Source organism: Sorghum bicolor, chromosome 10 (assembly GCF_000003195.3).
Source record: "Sorghum bicolor cultivar BTx623 chromosome 10, Sorghum_bicolor_NCBIv3, whole genome shotgun sequence".
Classification (NCBI taxonomy): domain Eukaryota; kingdom Viridiplantae; phylum Streptophyta; class Magnoliopsida; order Poales; family Poaceae; genus Sorghum; species Sorghum bicolor.
This window is the reverse complement of record NC_012879.2, coordinates 42,449,600-42,467,554: the sequence shown is the minus strand read 5'-3', so window position 1 is coordinate 42,467,554 and position 17,955 is coordinate 42,449,600.

Genomic DNA, 17,955 nt, shown 5'->3' with positions numbered 1-17,955 from the left:
AGGGGGTTAGATCTAAGGTAATGCTATAACTATGCTAATGAATAACTCTAATTAGTGCAGTTATATCTAGAAATCATCATTAAGTCAACCCTATATCATAATTACATGTAAAGAGGCATTAACTAGTGAGGGTTTTAAGACGCAACCGTCACCTCCTTCACGATCACGCCCATGCTAGCCCTACGTACGGAGGGTGGACTACAGAGGAACCAACGCAGCTATCACCTACGTGGACTGCCACATGACCCGACACATCAGGGGGCACTCGTAGACAAACAATATATCTAGACACCACGTCTACATAATATCTATCATCTACCCAACGATTGATTAGGTAAACGCTATACGAACAATTACATGAATTCAATAAGATCAAACCAACTATCCTAGACATATAATCAAGGTAGACAATGACTAATGTAATTAAGAACATATGTATCTATTGAGAATAAAGTTTCCCTAATATACAATGAAATACTATAAAGTAGAACTACAACTATTACCGAATTCTTGCGCTCTAGACCAATGTTAGGGGCTCTAGATCCCGATGAAGAACTAGATCTCCTCTACTTCTAATCTAACTAACTAGAACTATGAACTAGAAGGCTCTTGATGAACTTGAAGGCGCTTGATGCTTGATGGCTTGAGGCCTTGATGAATAATGAGGTCTCTCCCCAAGGGGGGTCTGCCCACGTATTTATAGTCCGGTGGGAGTCGCGCGCACCGTCGGATCAAACCGACTTAACCAAGGGCCGAGATGACTCCTCAAAGGTGGTGGAGGAAGCTTCCGAAAGGGGACACCAAACCCTAGAGCAGGGGGTCGGCTGGTGCTAGGGTGGGGCTGGCCGGCCCCACCTGGTGGCGGTTGGTCCTCCCCTCGTGTCGGGTGTCTTCCAGAGTATTCCTGAACCCTCTCGCGTTGTTTCCCATGGCGGATACATTTCCATGTTTGATTTACATTAGAGTCCCTCTTTTGCAGCTTTTCTAAAATTCACCCTGAAAAATACATAATATACAAAACTCGTGGAAATTGTTAGTTTAAACCCTATACTACTGTGTATTCATGTTCTCCTTCAGGTTTAAAGTAATAATAAAAGTTGACGTTATCGAGCGTCAACAGGCACCCCCTTGTAACCAGGTAAGTATCCTTGCCCTCTTAAAGTTTTCTTTTATAAATAAATTGAAAAATAAAAAAATAGTGGACACATGAAGGTTTACACTTATCCTATCGAGTATTTGTTCTATATTCTATTATTTTATAATAGTGTGTGCTAGTATAAAAGTTTGCTTTTCTGTTTAAATAAAATGATCACCAGAGATAATCTCTATGCATGGAAATGATGAATAGTTTCTCTCCTACAATTCCTTTCAAGTATCTAGTTTTCAACCTTGAACTCGAGTTTTGGAAATGATTGTTGTGACCTAGAATTTACTCTGAACCTGAAAATTGTGGGTTGCGAATGCTTGATTCTAGGTGATTGACGGATATAATATAAAAAGGTCTGAGTTGTTGTTTATCTTGTTCCTAGTGGCACTAGAGTTCTGGAGATTTATCTTTTGAAAAACTTAAAATTCTACATGATGAGTTCTTGTATGACGATAGCTTTAATTCCTACCATAGCCATATATACATGCTTGCCAGACTAGGAAAACCAGCTCATAACCTGCTTGCATTGTATTGAGTTTGGTCAACCCGTGTGAGACCCTTGTTGAGAGGATGGTCATGCTCTCAAGATCAAGATCACTTGGACTCATATATTCTGCTGCTCCTACCCTAGGACTAGGCATAAACATGCCTTTACACCCCAAAATTTATCTCCTACACTAGGAGAAGGTCCAAAAAGATTCTTAGGTTTCCAAATAAATGCTCCAAGATTATGATCTATCTCTTCTCCAAGTTCATTGTATCCTAAGTAAGGGGCAACAGATCCCTTGTAAAAAAGAGAAAGAAAAGAAAAAAAGAGAAGTCTATGATCTCTATGCCTAGAAGTTCATCATTGTCACCAAAGAAATGAGGAAGAAGATATCCCAAGAGGCCAAGACCTTCACAACAAAGTTCTTCATTAATTCTTCAGTTGGAGGTAGTCTCTTGAGGAGCAAAGTAAAATTAGGTTAGCCACCAAATATTGCCACATACATGCACATCTTGATCTAAGGGTATGGTCTCCCCTCCGAGGATCCCAGTTTTGACTAAGCAACACATGCAAGGTAAGTGTGCTACATCCTTGAATTACCCTCAGCTCCATATAAGCCTATTAGTTATAGGGTAATAGAGAGCAAACATGATGCTATTCTGCCTTATTCTAAAAATACCACATATTCTGAGTGAAAGAGAGAAGGCAAAACACCGTCATCGCTTTGGTAAGGATCCACAAATACCACATATGAGAGACTAGACAGGGTCATATAAAGAAATCTCTGAGTTTTATTTTAAAAACTTACGGAAACTCCAGAATGAAGGTTGATCAAAGAACTTGAGACTCACTGGTTGACTTGATTATTCTGTCTTTCTACTACTCAAGACCCAAGTGAAGGTCAAAAGCTCCATGGTTGAAGGTAATACGGGTAAGTTTAAAAGTCAAAATAGTTAAATACAGTCTGAGGAGAAATCTTGTTTGAACACATTTGTAGTTTTGAGGCGTGAAAACATTGAAGCAACTCTTGATCCATTATTGAGACTGGCTTTGCTAAGGGACTAGCAAAGGGTAAGCTTGGGGGAACTTGTTGACGATCACTATTGCTCATTTTTAACCATAAACTATTGCTTGATATGACATAATATAAACCACAAAATATAGTTATAGGGGTTTACTCTAACGAGTTCCACGAGTTGTGTTGTTCTCACTTGCCTTGCAAGATATTTAGTATTTCACCATATAAAAGTATCTTAAGTGAAGAATCTGAGCACACCATTGCAGGGATGAAAACGGATCGGATACAAACGGATATCGCTGATCTTATATTTGTTTTCATAATTTTTTCGGATTCGAATTCGGACGCGGATAGCTATCGGATACATATACAAATACGGATTATCTCGGTTATATATACAAATAATGAATATCGAATATGATATGAATCGGATTCGGAGAATGTCGCATACAAATATCTATTCGGATATATTATTGAGTAAAAGCATCATGGTGCGCAAACCACTACACCACTCTATAGTCCATAATCCGTCTAGATTAAGCCTAAAGAGTAAAGCAACAAATAAGATTAGGGAACACCGAACTACGTAACAAACATGGCTACTGCTATAAAATGTTTTTATACTGGTTTTCAATATTTATCTTTTCAAAAAAAATTAAAAATATTTATATTAATTTTCATTATTTATCTTGGGAAATAAAATTTAGAAAACATGAAAGAAATGTGAACCAGCGAGGCACACTGCTTGTCCTGTTTAATCAACGTGAGACTCCCAATCCCAAGCTCACAATCGTGAATGAACTTGGACCGAGCCAAACTCTATTGGACCGCCTGAAAAAAGCTAGCAGCCAGCTGATGTTGCAGGCTCGATTTGTCCTAGTAGAGGAAAGCTTCGTTTGGCTCCTGGGCTCCTGGCTATGCGCTGGGCCGCTGAGCTGCTGGCTCGTGAGTGCTGGTCGGATAATATCCGACTTGTGCTGGCCGGATATATCCGATTTTTATCCGGATTATTTGATATCCGACGGATACTGCTAATATTACATGTATTTGGTATCTGCATAAAGTATCCGTTTTATTATCTGTATTCGAAAAATTATCCAGATATCTAAATAATTACACACATAATTGTTCATATTCATTCGGACGAACGGACGGTCAAATAAATATCCGTACCATTTTCATCCATACACCATTGTGGAGAGCTCGTCCAGACGATATTTGGAGCACCGGAGAGCAAGTCTTCGATGAATACAACTCGAAAGACTCTATAAGACCCTAGAACCATCATCGTCACAAGAATAGAGACTAACCCGACAAGATTCCACAGCTCTATGAAATAATATTTTCTAGGGATTTATCCAGAAGTTGGGAAAAGAAAGAATCCATTCATGACACGACTCATTACGCAAACAGATCGAAAAGTGGCACTAGAAGGACGTGGAAGACACCAGAAGGCATGGGAACAAAGTGAAGGCTCGGCAACTACTAGGTGGGCCGGCCGGCCCCACATGCTAGGTCGACCAGCCTGGGCACACTGCCATGTGTGTCTCCCTTTGCGTGGCGGCCTCCAACCAAGCTCTACGACACATCTTGACCATTGTTTCAAGTCGGTTTGATCCGAGGCTGCGGTTCATCCCATCAGGCTATATAAGCATAGGTAGACCCCCTCAGAGGCATCTCTATATATCCATCTTCATTAGCTACCTCTAGAGCAAAAGCTAGGGTTTCAACCCTCCATCAAAGTAGAAGTAGAGGTCCCTCTAGATGAATCTCTTTTATTTTATCTAGTTCTAGTTCCTCTAGTTCTAGTTCTTCTAGTTGTGTAGTTCATCTAGTTGTAAACTAGAGATCAAGGAGAGAGGAGAGGAGAAAGCTGAGAAGGAGCCAGATCTGTCGGATCTTCCTCGACATTGTACGGTCCCTCTAGATGAATCTCTTTTAGTTCCTCTAGTTCTAGTTCTTCTAGTTGTCTAGTTCATCTAGTTGTAAACTAGAGATTAGGGAGAGAGGAGAGGAGAAAGATGAGAAGGAGCCAGTCGGAGCCAGATCTATCGGATCTTTCTCGACATTGTACTTTTGCAGTATCTAGTTCGTCTTGAGAAATCTCTAGGTTCTTCATTATTCATCTCTAAGTATTTTATTTAATTTTAGTTCTTGATTTAATATATGTACTAGATCTCCGCTCGTATTGAGTGATCTAGTTATCCTAGGTAATTAGAGTAGTAAGCGCTAGTGTAGACATGGCGTCTAGATTAGGGTTTACCTAAGTTTGCGTCCAATCCTCCAGATAGTTGTGATAGCTCCAGAAGTGATAGCTCTATTAGGCCTTTGCAATCAACCACGTTAGGGTTGGTGTTTCGTAGAGCTTTTTGGCAGCCTTTCCCAAATTACCTCCTTCCCAATCTTTTCGAGAGTCGAAAAGATACTACTGCTCCAAAGTAAGTAAAATAGAGCAAGCCTTTGATTAGATGGAACCGTTTAAAAAGCCCTAAAATCCTTCTCTACCCTATAATTACTCTTTCCTTGGATGTTCATAATTATTCTAGTACACTTCACGTTCCCCGTAGAAATCGATACTCTGAAATACTCCCATGTGAAGACTACATTGGTATCTATACACTTGTGGATGTGCCAATAAATCCACGAGTCTCCATACCATCTTCCCTTCCCCGGTAGCAATCCTCACTAGCAGTGCGGCATGTGGCCGCCTCTCTTCCCTTCCCTTCCCCAACGTGGGAACGATGGAGGTAGTGGAAATGGGTGCCCATGCATTGCTACAGGTCTATATATAATTTCATAATATAGCCGCAGAGAACATACGTAAAATCTCACTCATTCGTCAATAGCGTTCGGCCTAGTTTGAAACTTAGAATTCAGATGTGCCATGCATTAGTTTGGGCTCCATAACAAGCACAAGCAAACATGACATAGACATCCAACCAGCGCCACGTCTTCAGAAAAGCATGAGGAAATCCATGGCACTCCCTACAACCCTCGGGGATGCCATCGCCCACCATTGCAGTAGCTTCAACCAGACAGAGACGGGAGGCGATGATGATCGCGGATGGCATCCCATGAATGGATCTATGCTAAATATAATTATCAACAAGGTCAGTCTAGCAAAAGTTCAAGTTAGATCATCTAATGCCATAAGTTTGCCATAGATTACTGATCAAAATTACTAAAATGCTAGAACCGAAACTCAAATGTGAGCATATGCCCATTTAGTAGAAGCATATATGTTAAAGAACAAGAAACAACCATAGGAAATTCAAACATGATGGTCAGCCTATAGAACAGTTGATGCTAGCAATGTTGAATGCATACTGGATATAACTACATCATGTAAATGGCAACAATATGAAAGATAGATACCCAAGAGACTGAATTTTGAAACTGGAACTAACTTTCTTAACTAATTTACTTAGACCTGGATGGTAGAACAATGCCATGTCTGAATCGAGATCTGAAACTTAGTTCTGCATACATAGAAGCTTACACTGGCACACGTTCGAGCATTAGCACCGGTCGGGAAGGGCCTGTTGCCCCGGTTCCCGAGCCGGTGCTGTCCTTCCGGGACTAAAGGCCCACCCTTTAGTCCCACTTCGGGTAACCGGCGCTAAAGCCCCCCCTTAACACCGGTTGGTATTACCAACCGGTGTTAAAGGGTTTCTTTTTTTTTGGTTCACTTCTTCGATTCTGTTTATTGTTTTTATATAATATATAATAATAGGTTTTTCAATATATGTTTTTGCTGATACAATAATATATTTATATTACACGCATATTAAGCATATATAAATGAAAATTATAGGCTTAGCTTAATAATTAAGCTTTGCCTATAATAAAATGAATAGGACACATCAAAAATTAAATAGATATGTAAAAAGCTTTATAGATATAGTTTTATATGTACAAAATTCGTAACACATATATACATAGAGTTTTTTCTCCCAATGTCTACAAACGATACAAATGATCATCGTTGTTTGGAATAAGAGTTTCGTTGCCGTTGAAGTGAAACTCGCCGTTTGGATTGATCACTTGGTCGCGGAGAAATCCTGCTGTCGGTGTTTTTTCCCCGGGGGGGTCACACCAACGAGTAAATTTGTATGCGTGTTCCCCTTTCCGGATGGTGATGCAAGAAGACACAGAGATTTATCCTGGTTCGGGCAAGAGAAGGCCCTACGTCCAGCGGGGGGAGGGAGTTTGTATTATCTTGCACCTAAGTGCTTGTACAGGGGCGAATACAAGCGTGGAATGAAATGTGTCGCTCTACTACGTGTGTGTGTGTGTGCTTGCGTTGTGTTCTCTCCCTTCCATTCCTGAGTCCCTCCTTTTATAGCTCCAAGGAGAGACAAAGGGTACATGCATGGATATTTGAGTAGGGATCGATAGCCGCATGGAGCGCTGACCTACTCGAGGCTTCCGTACGTCATGGCCTCGAGCCGTCCCATCTTGATAGCTTGGTGATGATTACGCGTGCTCCTGCGTATTGTCCTGCCAGCCGCCTTGCGCTGGTTCTGAGATCGCACGCTCGTATGGCATGGTGGCGGATCCGGCGGAGCAGCTGTGGTGTTGTCAGTCGATGCCCGACTTGTTCCCGGGAAGGGACCTCGTTCGGTCGAGGGTCGGGCGCCGCGCAATAGGCTGACACCCGGAGCGCTGACCCTGAGTGTCTCGAGGGGGTCCCGATTAGACGTTCCATCCTCGTTTCCTGCGTCCTGACGCACCCTGGGTCGTTCGGTGGGAAGGCTGCAAAAAGAACGATGGGACAGAGGCTTGTTCCCTATCACGCCTTCCGTGACCCGGGTGTTAGGTGGGAAACGTCAGATGCATTTAATGCTCCCGCCCGCGTGCGCGCGTCAGGCGGCGGACAGTGTCCTAACGCTCGACGTCTCTCGGTTCGCTTGAGCCCGCTTCCGTCTTCGACGGTAGTCGTTGCTCGAGCCCTGACCGGTTCGCTCGACGCTATTTCCGTATTCGAGGCTGCGACCGTCGTCGGCGGCGCGTAAGTAAGATTAAGGCGTCGAATTGGGGGTCCCAACCTTTGTATGGGCAATCTCATAATGCGCATCGCTGAGGGTACCCCTTACCGATACCCTCGACAGTAGCCCCCGAGCCTTCATTCGAGCGCTAGCGCTCGAATGGAGGTTTTGATTTACGGTCGAATTTTCGTGGGGGCGCGCGAGCGACCCCGCGGGGTAGCCCCCGAGACCTCGGAGGAGTTTTTGACTCCTTCGAGGGTTATGTTGTCTAATTCGCTGAAACGCTTTCGACACCAGTGGTGGAAGATTCTGACTGGCTTGTTTTTGCCCGAGGGTTCCGACGTACTCCCGATAGAGCGAGCGTCTTTCATCCCGAATTGAGTTCCTAGCGGGTAGTTCAAGTGAGAACCTGTGCCCCTTTCGAGGGGGGTCAGCTGTAGCCCGGAGGCGTCCTCATAAAGCAGGGTCGACGTGGTCGGGGATACCGGTCTCATTCGATAGAGTCCAGTGGCTCGATGCCTCCCTTCGGGGGGATTCCTCTCGACTGTTTTCGACCCTACCTTGAACATCGCCAGCAAGTCCTCGAGGCGGGCCTCGAGTTTCGACCACTCGCTGGGGATCCCTGACTCTGGCGCTCGAGATCGGCTGTCGAACCCTTTCGGCGGGCCAGCCATCGACCTCCCGAGACTTTTGTGGTTATGTCCCCTGGCTTACGAGGGAAGGAAACGGTCGTGGCGGTTCGCATTTCTGCCCGTTGGGCGCGTCTTTTTAGGCGGATGACGTTGCGACACCGTATCGGCGAGGAATTCGGAGAGTCCGGCCTGTGAGGAGAAGGAGAGAGCTGTCAGGCGGCGCATTTATGGGGGGAGTTACCTTACTTCTCGGATCTGTCCGTTGGCGGACAGCCGCCTATAAATATGTCGTCGCGTCACCGCCATTCCTCTCCCTTCTGCCTTCTCGCTCTCGTCCTTTCGCTGCCTTCGCTTTCTTGTCATCTCACGCGCACTCGCCCCCTCGAGCCGTAGCGAACCTACTATCTCGTTAGCCGATATGCCTGTAAGACTCGTCGCCGCCGATGACTGGCGCCCGTCGTCGATGACGGAGCGCCGGCTGTTAGAGCTCGAGAAGGAGGGACTGCTGCGCCGCCGCACCTCGCTGTCGTCGCCAGAGTGGATCGCGCCGCCAGCGAGCCACAGGACACCTCAGCCACCCGAGGGCTACGTGGTGTCATTCGCCAAGTTCCACCGCCACGGTTTGGGCGCGCCTCCAAGCCGCTTCATGCGGGCCCTCTGCTTCCACTATGGGGTGGAGCTGCAGCACTTCTCCCCGAACGCCATCACCGTGGCGGCGGTCTTCGCCGCCGTCTGTGAGGGCTTCCTAGGGATGATGCCGCACTGGGAGCTGTGGCTCCACCTCTACAGGGGCGAGCTGTTTCACGCTTCCACCGGAACCACGGGCGTGAGGAAACCCGTGCGAGCGGGTTGCCTCAATCTGGTGCAGAAGACGGGGAAGACGGACCGGCCGCGGGAGTACATACCGGTAGGGTTGTCGACCAACCATGCCGGTTGGGACTCTCAATGGTTCTACCTGCGGAACGACGACAACCTCCTACCTCCCTACTCGGGCCGTCTGATCTTGGAGCGCCCAGCGGACTGGACGTACGGCGTCGTCCAAGCTCATCAGCCTCGGCTCGACCCTCTCCTCGACGCCTTGAAGAAGCTTCGCCAGGAAGGTTTGACCGCCGCCCTCGTCCTCTCGGCCGTCCATCATCGGAGAGTTCTCCCTCTGATGTCACGACCGCTGAGGATGGACGAGATGGGCCCTGGCGTCTCGTCTCGGGACCTCGAGGCATGTCGGATGTCCAGCGAGCCTCCGACGGACGATGAAGTCGCGGCCCGAGTCAGGGCCGCAATTGCCGGTGATTTTAAGCCGGAGCACGTCGACGGCTTCCCCATGCGACCCGACGCAGGCTCGATCGATCTGGTACGTTTTCTTCTTGCGCGCATCCTCGATTCTAGGTTTCTCCTCTAAGCCTACCTTAGTTTTGGCAGGGTCGGATTGATGTCCGGTCCTCGAGGCCTCCAGTAAAGGAGGACGAGGCCGACCGCGACAAACGGCGCCAATCCGCCGAGAAGTCGAAGTCTGCCAAGGACTCCGCAAAAAAGGGGGAGAAGAAGAAGAATCTCGACCGCCAAGCATTAGAGGCGCGTCGAGCCAAATCCAGGCAGAGGGGGGAGCCTGAGGAGGAATCCCCTAACGACGACGATGATGACGACGAGAGTAGCGACGACTCCGAGGGGATGGCGTCGCGTCTCGATCGGATCCTCGAGGGGCCGCCTCGAGATGACGTCGACGCCCCCCGGACGGAGGTGCCGGAGGAGGGTCCGAGCGGGTCTCGTCGTCCCCGGCCCGACGCTCCTCCCGCGCTCAAGGCGGGCCAGGACGCACCGCGCCCTCCTCCGGCGCCCAAGGAGAGCGGTCCGGCGAGGTCCCAGGCGTCGGGGCCGCTGACCCGCGGTCGCGCGGCGGCCTCTGAGAAAGGAGACGCCGGTCGTAGGAGCACGAGTCCCGGCGCCCGCCAAGCGGGATCCAACGTTCCTAGGCCAATTTCTGCCCTTGAGGGGCCTAGCGCCCCGACGCGGGGTGGCTCGAGGCCCGCTGGTCGGGGTGGCGGAAGGCGAGCCGTTCTGCCCGTGGGGTAAGCCCTTTTGTTATTGCGGTCTTTGTCCCCTCACTCTCTCGCCTTTCCTCACATGCTGACTTTTTCTCAGGCTGAAACGGACCCTCGAGCAGGCCCAACCATCGATGGCCAAGAGGCTCAGAACGGGTGCCGCCTCAACGGAACCAGGTTTGTAATTAATTCCCGGGTGTCGCGATATTATTATGTCGGTTATCATAACGTCTGACTCTTACTCTTTGTTTTGCAGGCCCGTCAAGCACCCGACCTTCAGCCGGCGTCGAGATAGCTTCGCCTCATCCCGCGCCTACTCCGCCGCCATCAACTCATGATGCGACCCCCCAGACACGAGCGTCGGAGGTAGCCCCCGAGCCCCCTCGATTGGGGGTCGAGGGGGAGCCCATCACCATCAGCGATACGTCTGATGGTAACGACGCATCTGGGGGCGTTCGACCCATGGAGGAAGAGGCGTCGACTCCCAACGTCGCAGGACGGACCCCCTGGCCCGCGGGCCTTCGAGCCCTCGAGACGCAGAGGAAGATGGAGGAGGAGGAGGCGCGGGATCGCGAGGCGGAGCAGCCGTCACTGGAGCAGCAGCAGCAACAACCCCAGCCGAAGAAGCAACTGCAGCTTCAGCATGACGAGCAGCAGCAGCAGCTGGGGCGGCAACAGCAACTGGGGGGACAAGAGAACGAGCCACTCGAGCCCCCGCCTCAAATTTTGGCCGGACCGGCGCCACAGGCGTCGCAAGAGCCCGGCGATCAAGAGGGAGATTTGCCGGTGTACGGGCCTCCCACCCCAGCGTGGCTTCTCCCGGGGGCGCCTGCCGCGATCCGGGCAGAATCGGGGCGAGCGGACGGAGTGGTGGCGCTCGCCTGCATGATGCGCACCCCCACCGACCCTGAGTCCGAGATCAAGAGGACACTCTATGGCATGGACGGGATCGCCCCAGGGTTCCTCCGGGAGCGTCGAGCGTGGGAGGACCGCTTCCCCTCTGAGGAGGACGAGATCGGGTCATCTGGGAGTAAGGACGGTACATGGAAAACGGTGGATGACGACGGGAGGTTCCCTTGCCTCGCCGACCTGTTCTTGCGCCACGGGGGTTCCCTCGAGACCGTCGAGAACTTTCTCCGCGGCGTCAAGGTGCGGGCCGATCGGGAGATGGAGAACTGGTGTCCCGATCGGATTCGTATCCGAGCTTCCAGCGACCCGTCCGAGCCCAATATCTTCCTCGACGACAAGAAGGAGGTCGAGAAGTGGGAGCACGTCGAGGAGCTCCGCCTTTGGATGAAACACGTGGTGGGGCTCCTATCGGACGTCATCAACAACGGGCTCGGGCCAGCTTATTTTGTAAGTGTTTCTCTAGCTCCAATCTTGGTGGTGCTTTTGGGTTTCTGTGTTCTAACCCCCCTGACCCCTGATTGGCAGGATATGAAAGAGACCTCTCGCATCAAATCTAGCTTCATTCATGCCACGAGGGGCGGATGGGAGCAGCTTCCCCTCCTCAAGGATCAACTCCTCGAGTCACAGGAAAAGCTGCTTAAAGCTTATAAAGATCTTATAGCACTCGAGGAGGAGAAGAAGGTGAGGGAGGCTGCTTTGGCCGAGGCCCGAGAGGTCTCGAAGAAGGCGGAGGAGGAGGCGGTGCGGTTACGGGAGCGGGCTCTTACGGTCGAGGAGGCCGCGTCCAGAGCCCGGGAGGAGGTCCTGTCCCACAAGGGCATCATTGCGGACCTGGATAAAGAGAAGGGCCTTCTCCAGACCGACCTGGACTCCCTCCGCGATACCTTCCAGAAGATGAAGGTGGCGTTCGTGGACAGTGAGGTCGCCAGGGGTGCCGCCGAGGACGCAAAAAAGAAAGCCCTCGAAGACCTCGAGACGGAGCGAGCTCGATCCCGCAGTCTCTCTGACGACGTCGAGCGTCTGAAGGGAGAACTGCTAGAGAAGAGTGGAGCCGTCGCTCAGGCTGGCAGGGTGATCGAAGATCTCCGCGTTGCCAATACTGAGCTGACGCGCTCCAACAGAGAGATCGAGCGTGCCAACACCAGGTTGGTTGGCGAGAACACGGCTCTAGAGGAGAGTATCAAAGGTATGTTCCCTTTGTCGAATTTCCTTTTCGAGGTGTGCTTAAGTTTTTTCTAAAGCTCCTTTGTATTGGTATTTGTAGGGCTCAAGGACGAACTCCTGGCCGCCCAAGCCGAGGCTCGCAACGCCAAGGCTCAACTCGAGGCTAAGGTTGCTTTGAACCGTCGAGTGCGGACGGCGATAAGCGATCTCTCGACCTCTTGGGAGGTCGAGCCTATGGATGAGTCGAGGGAGGACTCTCGAGGTGACGCACTGGTCGACCAGCTGTGCTACTTAGGTGCGACGCTGCGAGATCGGGTGCGGGATGCCCTCCACATCGGGGTGAAGCGGGCGATGGCGGTTGTCTGCTCGGGCTTCTCCTACGACATGGAGGTAGTATCCCACGGCTTCGTCACCGACATCTCTAAGACCGACGCGGAGAACGAAGAAAGGCTTCACACTTTGATCGATGACGCGGAGGCCCCTGGAGAGAGGCTGGCCAAGCTGTTTGAACCTGAGGTGCTTCCTCCTGAGACTGGCTCGGGCGGAGGTGAGGGTGGCGAGGAACGTACCATGGACTGAGGCCTGCGAGCCTGCTCGGGGTGCCTCGGGCCCCTTGTATAAAACTTAGTTAATCCTGTTTCTGAACGATACAATACTTTTGTGGTTGTTAAATGTTTGTTTGTCTTTCCACTCGAGGTTCTTTTATTTCCTTTGTGCCTACACATGTGTTCCTTGTTCGATTTTTCATAAAACACGGCCTCGATCGCCTCGAGGGTGAGGGAGTGAGTAGAGTTTCCATAGCCCGGGGGCGTAGGTATTCTCAGGCTCGCTGTCCTTCGGTCCTCGAGGGGTTCGAGGCGCCTCGACTACTCGATCGTTTAAGGTTTACTAAGTAGGAAATAGAGAAACTTTTTGGCTTTTTCGACGCTTGGGGAGGGGTCGTCCCTCTGGTAGCCCCCGAGGGGGTGCGGACTATGATGGGTCATGGTCGGCACCCCCTTTTAACGTCGAGACTATAATTCGTAACTATTTTTGGTACAGAAAGAAACTGCTCGAAGGGAAGACTTTATTTATTCATGCGTTCATTTACAAAGTCTTCGTGCAAAAAGTAGGATCGTAAATCTAGGACTTCTAGGGGTAGAATCGACGTAGCTGTTCGATGTTCCATGCGTTGGTGAAGACTGCCCCCTTTTCGTCCGCCAATTTGTACGTTCCTGGCTTAAGGACCTCGGCCACCACATACGGGCCTTCCCAAGGTGGGGTTAGCTTGTGGCGTCCTTGGTTGCTTTGCCGGCGTCGTAAAACAAGGTCACCCACGTTGAGGTCCCTCTTGCGCACGTGCTTGTCGTGGTAGCGTCGGAGTTTCTGCTGATATCTAGCTGAGTTGAGGAGGGCCATGTCTCGGGCTTCCTCGAGTTGGTCGACCGCGTTTTCTTGAGCTTCTTTGTTCGATTGCTCATTGTAAGCCTTGAGTCGAGGTGACCCATACTCGAGGTCTGTGGGGAGGATAGCCTCAGAGCCGTAGACCATAAAGAACGGGGTGTATTTGGTGGCTCTGCTCGGCGTTGTCCTTAGGCTCCATAGGACCGAGGAAAGCTCCTCGACCCATCTCTTGCCGAATTTCTTCAATCGATTGTAGATCCTTGGCTTGAGTCCTTGTAAAATCATGCCGTTGGCACGCTCGACCTGGCCGTTAGTTCGAGGATGGGCAACTGCGGACCAATTCACACGGATGTGATGCTGATCACAGAAATCCAAGAATTTTCTGCCCGTAAACTGGGTGCCATTGTCGGTGATGATGACATTGGGGATCCCAAATCGATGGATGATGTCGGAGAAGAAGAGGACGGCCTGCTCGGAGCGGATGTTAGTGATGGTTCGAGCCTCGATCCATTTAGAGAACTTGTCAATAGCCACCAGCAAATGTGTATACCCTCCTTTCGCCTTTTGTAGAGGTCCTACTAAGTCGAGCCCCCACACCGCAAACGGCCAGGTGATGGGGATCATCTGAAGAGCATGGGCGGGCAGGTGCGTCTGTTTGGCATAGAATTGGCACCCGTGACACGAGCGCACGAGCTCGACGGCATCCGCCACGGCCGTTGGCCAGTAAAAGCCTTGCCGAAAAGCGTTTCCTACAAGGGTCCGTGGGGCGGCGTGGTGGCCACAAGCCCCCGAGTGCAGGTCGTCGAGGAGTTTTCGGCCTTCCTCTATGGTGATGCAACGCTGTAAGATTCCCGTCGGGCTCCGTCGATATAGCTCGTTGTCTTCACCATAGATCACATATGATTTGGCCCGTCGAGCGATACGGCGAGCTTCTGTCCTGTCTTCTGGCAACTCACCGCGGATAAGGCAGTCGAGGAACGGTGTGCGCCAATCGAATGGTCGACCCGGTCGTCGTTCTATTTCCATCACTTCTTCCTCCATCAAGAGCGCATCGACAGCATTGGTTGGTTGGGCGATGGTGGTATCGGCGCCAGCCCCCGTGCCTAAATCGACGGATGGCTCGTGTAGATCCTTTGAGAATACGTCAGGCGGCACTGTGCCTCTGGTAGATGCAATCTTGGCGAGTTCGTCGGCTGCCTCGTTGTAGCGTCGAGCGACATGGACGAGCTCGAGGCCGTGGAATTTGTCTTCGAGTCGACGCACCTCCTTGCAGTATGCTTCCATTTTTGGGTCATGGCAGCTCGAGGCTTTCATTACCTGGTCGATGACGAGTTGGGAGTCGCCTCGGACGTCGAGGCGTCGGACTCCTAACTCAATAGCGATCTTAAGACCGTTGACGAGGGCCTCATATTCTGCGACATTGTTAGATGCGGCGAAATGAATTCTGATTATGTACCTCATGTGGACGCCCAAGGGTGAGATGAACAATAGGCCGGCCCCGGCCCCAGTTTTCATGAGTGACCCGTCGAAATACATCGTCCACAGTTCCGCCTGGACCTGAGTCGGGGGAAGCTGGGAGTCCGTCCATTCTGCGACGAAGTCTACCAGGGCTTGCGATTTGATAGCCTTTCGAGGCGCATAAGTGAGAGTCTCGCTCATGAGCTCGACCGACCACTTCGCTATCCTTCCCATGGCCTCCTTGCTCTGGATTATTTCGCCCAAGGGGAAAGAAGAGACCACCGTGATAGGATGACCAAGGAAATAATGCTGTAATTTACGGCGGGCAAGGATTACAGCGTAGATCAGCTTCTGGATTTGGGGGTAACGCGCCTTGGTCTCCGAAAGCACCTCGCTGACGAAATAGACCGGCCTTTGGACTGGCAGCGCGTGACCCTCTTCTTGTCTTTCGACCACCACCGCCGCGCTGACGACCTGGGTCGTCGACGCGACGTAGAGGAGCAGCGGCTCCGCAGGTTGAGGAGGAACCAGGACTGGTGCCGAAGTCAGCGTCTTTTTCAGCTTTTCGAGTGCTTCCTCGGCCTCGGGGGTCCAAGAAAAACGCTCGACCTTCTTCAGGAGTCGATATAACGGTAATGCCTTTTCTCCTAGTCTCGAGATGAAACGGCTCAGAGCCGCTAGGCACCCTGTGACTTTCTGGACACCCTTGATGTCTCGAATTGGCCCCATTTTCGTGATGGCCGAGACTTTCTCGGGGTTGGCCTCGATACCGCGCTGTGAAACTATGTATCCTAAGAGCATGCCTCGTGGCACGCCAAAAACGCACTTCTCGGGATTAAGCTTGATCCTGCTGGTGCGTAAACAGCTGAAAGCAACCTCGAGGTCCTGGATCAGGTCTCCTCGTTGCTTTGACTTGACGACAATGTCGTCGACGTAGGCCTCGACCGTTGAGCCTATATGTTCGCCAAATACGTGGAGCATGCAACGTTGATACGTGGCTCCCGCGTTTCGAAGCCCAAATGGCATGGTCACGTATCAATACATCCCGAAAGGCGTGATGAAAGAGGTCGCGAGTTGGTCGGACTCTTTCATTTTTATCTGATGATAACCAGAATATGCATCAAGGAAAGAAAGGGTTTCACATCCCGCGGTAGAATCGACAATCTGATCAATGCGTGGCAATGGAAAGGGAACTTTTGGACATGCTTTATTCAAACTAGTATAATCAACACACATCCTCATTTTCCCATTCTTTTTCTTAACTAATACAGGGTTCGCTAACCAGTCAGGATGATGAACCTCCTTGATGAATCCGGCCGTCAAAAGCTTTTGGACTTTCGCCAATGATCTTGCGCTTTTCCTCGTCGAATCGGCGCAACCGCTGCTTCACAGGCTTGGAACCGGCTCGAATCTCCAAGGAGTGCTCGGCGACTTCCCTCGGTATGCCCGGCATATCCGAGGGACTCCATGCAAACATATCAGCATTCGCACGGAGAAAGTCGACGAGCACGGCTTCCTATTTGGGGTCGAGGTCGGTGCTGATTGTCAGCACCTTGCCGTTGGAGTTGTTGGGGTCGAGCGGGATCTTCTTAGTACCTTCCACCGCCTCGAAGCTGCCCGCATGACGTTTAGGTTCTGGAGCCTCAGCGGCCATGGCTTCGAGCTTCGCAACGAGCTCGGTGGAGCTCTCGACCGCCTCCCCGTACTCGACGCACTCGACGTCGCACTCGTACGCGTGCTCGAAGGAAGAACTGATGGTGATGACGCCTTTGGGACCAGGCATCTTCAGCTTCAAGTATGTGTAGTTGGGTATAGCCATGAACTTCGCGTAGCCCGGGCGTCCGATGATGGCGTGGTACGTGCCTCGGAACCCAACCACCTCAAAGGTGAGGGTCTCCTTCCTGAAGTTGGCCGCCGTTCCGAAGCAGACCGGTAGGTCGATTCGACCTACTGGCAGTGCTTTTTTCCCTGGTACGACGCCATGGAAGCCGCCGGCGCTCGGCTGGAGGCGTTCTCTATCGATGCCGAGGAGATCGAGGGTCTCGAGGTAGATGATGTTGAGGCTGCTGCCGCCGTCCATCAGCACTTTCGAGAGTCGGGTGTTGACGATGATGGGGTCGACGACGAGCGGGTAGACGCCTGGGGCGACCACTTTGTCGGGGTGATCCTCTCGGTCGAAGGTGATGGGAGTGCTTGACCAGCTAAGATACTGAGGCACTGCCATCCTTGCCGCAAAGACTTCGCGACGCTCCCTCTTGCGTTGCCTCGTGGTCAACTGAGTCGAAGGCCCGCCATAGATCATGTAGCAGTCGTGGACGGCGGGGAAGCCGTCGTCATCTTTGTTGTCCTCCTTGCCGCCAGCCTTCTCCTTCTTGGAGTCATCACGCGCATCTTTTTTGAGCCCCTGACCGTCGAAATGCTTTCTCAGCATGCGACAATCCTTGAGTTTGTGGTTAGCGCCTCCCTTATGGTAAGGGCACGGCTCCTCCAACATCTTGTCGAAGATGCCTCCCTCCGGAGGGCCTCGCGGCTTCTTTCGATCCATCGTGGCAACAAGGTCGTCACCCGAGTCTCCCTGGTGGAACTGTCGTACTTTCTGCTTCTTTTTATTTTTCTTGAGGCCTCGACTGGAAGTCCCTTCTTCGTCGACGGGCTGCTTGCCTTTTCTTCCTTCTGAGCTGAAGAAAGCGCCGACTGCCTCCTCCCCTGCCGCGTAGTTAGCTACTACGT